The sequence below is a fragment of the Babylonia areolata genome, chromosome 34, assembly GCF_041734735.1.
Source record: "Babylonia areolata isolate BAREFJ2019XMU chromosome 34, ASM4173473v1, whole genome shotgun sequence".
NCBI lineage: Eukaryota > Metazoa > Mollusca > Gastropoda > Neogastropoda > Buccinidae > Babylonia > Babylonia areolata.
Genome location: NC_134909.1, coordinates 1,475,417 through 1,481,416, shown reverse-complemented (window position 1 = coordinate 1,481,416; position 6,000 = coordinate 1,475,417). Strand labels below are relative to the sequence as shown.

General features: G+C 39.4%; 1 protein-coding gene across 2 annotated transcripts in view; it reads left to right on the top strand.

The window, feature by feature from the left end:
• Window positions 1-320: 320 nt before the first annotated feature.
• Window positions 321-6,000, top strand: part of LOC143277296 (palmitoyltransferase ZDHHC23-like) — a 30,672-nt gene continuing 24,992 nt past the window's right edge. For both annotated transcript variants that reach the window (XM_076582065.1, XM_076582064.1), the window contains exon 1: window positions 321-446. The gene's annotated coding sequence lies outside the window, so the exon portion shown is untranslated. The remainder of the gene's footprint in view (window positions 447-6,000) is intronic.

Genomic DNA, 6,000 nt, shown 5'->3' with positions numbered 1-6,000 from the left:
ACACTGGTGGACAGAAAGAAAGGTCTTGGATCATAAAACAAACACATTGGTGGACAGAAAGAAGTGTCTTGGATCATAAAACAAACACATTGGTGGACAGAAAGAAAGGTCTCGGATCATAAAACAAACACACTGGTGGACAGAAAGAAAGGTCTCGGATCATACAACAAATACACTTGTATTGGTCGGGCGGTGAGCGGATGAAGTGTCAATATAAAAATATTATCATGAAAATAAAGATTTTATTTTGTCTTGTCTCGCTTTGAGACACGCCCTTCACCGACTCTTGGACTGCTCTCCCTTGATAAAACAGGAAGTACGGAACAGCTTGGTAACACACGACTGAATTTCGGCATCTATCCCCTTTTATGTGTTCCCTTTTCTCACTGTTGTAGAGATACAGAGTCCATTATAAGGTGTCAGACTCCGTCAGTTATTCACTGTGGGTAAGTCCTTTCTATATCTGGTCAGTTCAGTGGTTTCGTGAGGCAGTTTTGTGATTTAGGTTGAGTAAACACTGCACGTTTTTGCAGTGACCAACTAGCCTAACACTTTGAAGACTGTAGTTGTGTGCGCGTTTCTCATTTGACAGAATTGTGAAATGTCTCAGACATGAGCCAACTGTCCAGACATTTCACGAGTTTTAGCTTACAGTAGAAACTCTGCCCCAAAATGTATCCAGATGACTTGACTTAACGCACACAAATTGCCTTGGGTGACCTATCCGACCTCATAAAGAGTCATTATGTTTTGTGTCAACGAATGACGATCAGTCTTTTTATTGGTCACTCGGTTACTCATTCAGGTTCGAGAATGATAACAGATTGATCTTGGACCCAAAGCAAGCAGACTAGACAGGTCAGTTCAGGTCAGAGAATTCGTCCAGATTCGTCATTAAAACAAAAAGTCACCATGGTGATTTGGTGTTTTTCCAGCTCCATAACACTAAATTTAACACACACACACACACACACACACACACACACATATATATATATATATATATATATATATATGTGTGTGTGTGTATGTGTGTGTGTGTGTGTGTGTTGTATACAATCAAAATGTTATTGTGCCTGCACCATTTCCTCCAGGTATGGATAGTGAAAAGATACAAATGAATCTAGCATAAGAAGAGACATGAAGGGAGATTATCACTGAATTCATGTACTTTGATTCAGAACAAAAAGTGTGAGAACAAAATGTGTGAGAGTCATTGAAATGATAGCATTCTACAATGCAAAATTACAAACACAGATAGCTGATAGAATCACAAACCTACCAACATTTGTTACATGGCTGACATATGCAGGTGTGGAGAACAGTTTAAAGTGCTACAGTTTTTCCCATGTTCCTCACAAGTCAACCTTTCCCCCAGAACAAAAAACCATTGCTGGAATAGATCTGCCCATTTCAGCTGTGTCAGTACTTCATGAGTAACTATAGAAATGATCATTTTAGTTTAATGGCCTAACACAGCTTACTAAGAATTGATCATGGAAATTAACAAACAATGAGGCCAGGAGATGAAATGATAAACAAATAGTAAAGAGCGGTAACTCTCTCCATTCACAAGGTACACAACTTCAAGTCAGTGCTGCTTACGCTACCGATTCAGCTAGCACACAGGTAAATAAAAGGTACATTGGAACAAACCCACTCTTTATTTTTGTTAATCATTTCATCTCCTGGCCTCATTGTTTGTTAATTTCCAGTTGAAAAACCACCAAGGCAACCATGTTTTTGTTCTGTATTGTCCATGTGTTCTGTGTGGCTTGTTCAGGATTAAAGAGGCTATGCCAGTCTTGAATAAAAGCTGATTCGTGTTTGCCCATTTCTTCTGTCTTTACTGCTGTGTGCACATGTCAAATGATTGGTATAAGGACAGGCCCGGCGCTTCCTTTTAGGAAGTGTCTGGGTTTGTTCCAGTGTACCTTTTATTTACCTGTGTGCTAGCTGAATCGTTGGCATTGTGTTATTGTTTTTTTTGTTTGTTTTTTATTGATGGGCTGAAACTCCCATGTTCACTTGTAAGCACCAGTGGGGTTTAATGAGTTTCACCATCACTAAACGTGCCATGTAGGCAGTCATGCTCTGATTTCAAAAGGGATGCATGCCAGGTATGTTCTTGTTTCCACAACCCACTGAACACTGACATGGATTATGGGATCTTCAACGTGTGTAATGTGATCTTCAGCATGCGTATACACAAGAAGGGTTTTCAGGTACTAGTAAGTCTGCACATTTGTTGATCTGGGAGATTGGAAAAAATCTCAGTCATTTACCCACCAGGTGCCGTGAGCAGGATTCAAACGAAGGCCCCTCAGATCCAAAGTACGCTTTCACTCGACTGTTCCACCCATCAGCATCATGCTCTTTCGGTAGAACAGATGATCACTTTAATGCCTCAATACAGCTTACAAATAACACAACTCCTAATGGATCGGAGTGATGTTTGTTTAGGTTTTTGATCACTTGTACTCTTTAAATCACTCAGTACGGCCAGTCCTCTCTTCTCCTCTACACAGACCCCTCGGATGTCCAGTGGGTGTCTGAATGACCCAACCTTTAGCTTCCATCATCAGAATTGTGGTATTCTTTGTCAACATTCACCTCTTCAGTATAAGAGCCTTCCACTTGCAATATTTTGATGATGGTAATTGGGGTGAAACGCTGTTAACGTCGTCTCTTTCGCTGTTCGTATGGAGAGAGTTAAAAGAGCTTTCTTGTCTTGAAGTCAGACCAGATCTGAGCAGAGTGTTCTGTTGGTGGTAGGGACAAAGGCAAATACAGAAACGGTTTGAATTATCTGATATCTCACTAGTTCAATCCACAGTCAGTTTTTTTGTTACTGAAATCATCATGTAGTATGTTTGTGGGTGGGTGTTTGTTTGTGTGCAAGCGTGTGTGTGTATGCATGAGTGTGTGTGTGTGTGTGTGTGTGTGTGTGTGTGTGCGGGCGCGCATGTGCGTATGCAGAGCATTATTTGTCATGTGTGCGTATGTGTATGTGTGTGTGTATGTGTGTGTGTCTGTGTATGTGTGAGAGAGAGAGATCATATCTACAGTTTGTCATGGTGTCTGCACATTGCAAAGGTCTTGTGTGTGTAGATGTGTGTGTGTGTGTGTGTGTGTAGATGTGTGTGTGTGTGTGTGTAGATGTGTGTGTGTGTGTGTAGATGTGTGTGTGTGTGTGTGTGTGTAGATGTGTGTGTGTGTGTGTGTGTGTGTGTAGATATGTGTGTGTGTGTGTGAGTGTGTGCATGGCTGTTGGGAGATTTATATAATTTATGTGTGTGTGTGTGTGTGCATGTGTGTGTGTGGGAGAGGGGGGGGGAAGCAAGGGGTGTTGTGTGTGCACATGTGTGTGTGCGTGTGTGTGTTTGTGTGTGCATGTAGATGTGTGTGTGTGTGTGTGTGCATGTGCGTGCGCATGCAAGGTTATGTGAATTATATAACTGTGCATGGATTTTAAATACTGTTGAATAACAACTGGTTTTATTTTAATCATGAACGTCATCGTTTTAATTATAGTATGATATTTTCTCTTACTGTGCTTATTGCACTGGTTGATTTGTGATTGTTGTATGAGACTGATTAGCATCAACTTTGTATTTATGCATTTCATGCTCCTTATGTATTTATGATGAATGACTGAAAGTCAGCGAGATCATTGTACGAAAGATCCTTATCAACTTAGCATTTCAGCATTTTATGTCTTTTACGTGTTTACATTGAGTGACTGTGATTTTCGTGTATTGTTTATGTAAAATACACCACACATGAATTATCTCTTATTGAGGTAATACAGTATTCTGTATTATGTATTCTGTCCCTAAAGCGAAAATGTGAAATTATATTCAAGAAGTGAAAGAAAATTTCATGGAAAAAAGTAGAAAAAAGAAATTATCATTTTCTTTTCAAGACCTTATTCACACATTATTTTGGGTTACTGTGATTTCTTTTCAAGCTGTGACAAGCACAGAACGGTCTCCAATTCGGCAGACTTAAAACGACGGGCGCAATAGCCGAGTGGTTAAAGCGTTGGACTGTCAATTTGAGGGTCCCGGGTTCGAATCACGGTGACGGCGCCTGGTGGGTAAAGGGTGGAGATTTTTACAATCTCCCAGGTCAACATATGTGCAGACCTGCTAGTGCCTGAACCCCCTTCGTGTGTATACGCAAGCAGAAGATCAAATACGCACGTTAAAGATCCTGTAATCCATGTCAGCGTTCGGTGGGTTATGGAAACAAGAACATACCCAGCATGCACACCCCCGAAAACGGAGTATGGCTGCCTACATGGCGGGGTAAAAACGGTCATACACGTAAAAGCCCACTCGTGTGCATACGAGTGAACATGGGAGTTGCAGCCCACGAACGCAGAAGAAGAAGAAGAAGAAGGCAGACTTAAAACCAGTTACTTACGTTTTAGTTTCCACAGCTGTGCATACTCCTATGACGTAACAGTGTGAAAGAGGAAGCAAACAGTGCAGAAATACCCTTCTTCCCCCCTCGCGCCTTCAGATTGTGGCACCGTGTGATTTCTTCTGACAATCTTTTCCTTTGAAGTCTTCAAAATAATACAGTGAATTTTGTTTGTCTGTTTTACTTATTATGTCTGTTTTTACTTATTATGTCTGTTTTACTTATTATGTCTGTTTTACTTATTTTGCATGCCTGTTTTACTTATTATGTTTTACTTATTATGTCTGTTTTTACTTATTATGTCTGTTTTACTTGTTATGCCTGTTTTTACTTATTATGCCTGTTTTACTTATTATGTCTGTTTTTACTTATTATGTTTGTTTTTACTTATTATGTCGGTTTTACTTATTATGCCTGTTTTTACTTATTATGTCTGTTTTTACTTATTATGCCTGTTTTACTTATTATGTCTGTTTTTACTTATTATGTCTGTTTTACTTATTATGCCTGTTTTACTTATTATGTCTGGGTGGTTGTTTTTTTACTTATGTCTGGGTTTGGATTTTTTTTTTTTTACTTATTATGTCTGTTTTACTTACTATCGGTTTCTAAGCCTTCTAATTGCAATATAGGCCTATGTGATCTGTTTACATTAATTTACAGCCATATTTTGGAAGGAAATTTTTTGACTGAAACAATTTTTATTCAAGTATATATAACAGCCCAGAAACAAACTTGATTACTCTGTGCAGGCTTGCACATTTGTGTATGTGTGAGAGATAACTCAGAACTCAGAACTCATGAGAGAGAGACAGAGACAAGATAACTCAGAACTCAGAACTCATGAGAGAGAGACAGAGACAAGATAACTCAGAACTCATGAGAGAGAGACAGAGACAAGATACAGAGACAAACAAACGTGACATGCCGAATATAAAGAAGCAACCTGACATAAATTCGTTATAACCAACGCATAATAATAATAATAATAATAATAATGGATACTTATATAGCACACTGTCCAGAAATCTGCTCTGGGTGCTTTACAGAAAGGCTTTGTTAACATAAAACATTGCATCTATGTTACATACACACACCAAAATATGACTACACACACACACAGACACACACACACACACACACACACACACACACACACACACACTGCATACATACATTTTAACATACATGTGTATCTAACAGCTACCCTAACACATACGCACACATAGGCAGGCACAAACTTAAACACGCACACACAATACACATTCATATACAAGCATGTAGTTATGTACACATACATATGTATACACACATAGTCAAGCACAGCTAACGCAAAGGAAGTGGACCTGCCACAATTGAACTTATTGCTGAGGGAACAGGTGATTTTTGAGACGAGATTTAAAAGATGCGAGGGAATCAGAATGACGGAGGTTATCAGGGAGCTTTTTCCACGTCTTTGGCAATAGAAAAGAAAACGATCTGTGTCCATAGGTCTTACTTCCGACGTGAGGTATCCTGAGAAGTCGAATATCAGAGGAAGAATGGAGCTGGCGAGACGGGGTATAGATGTGG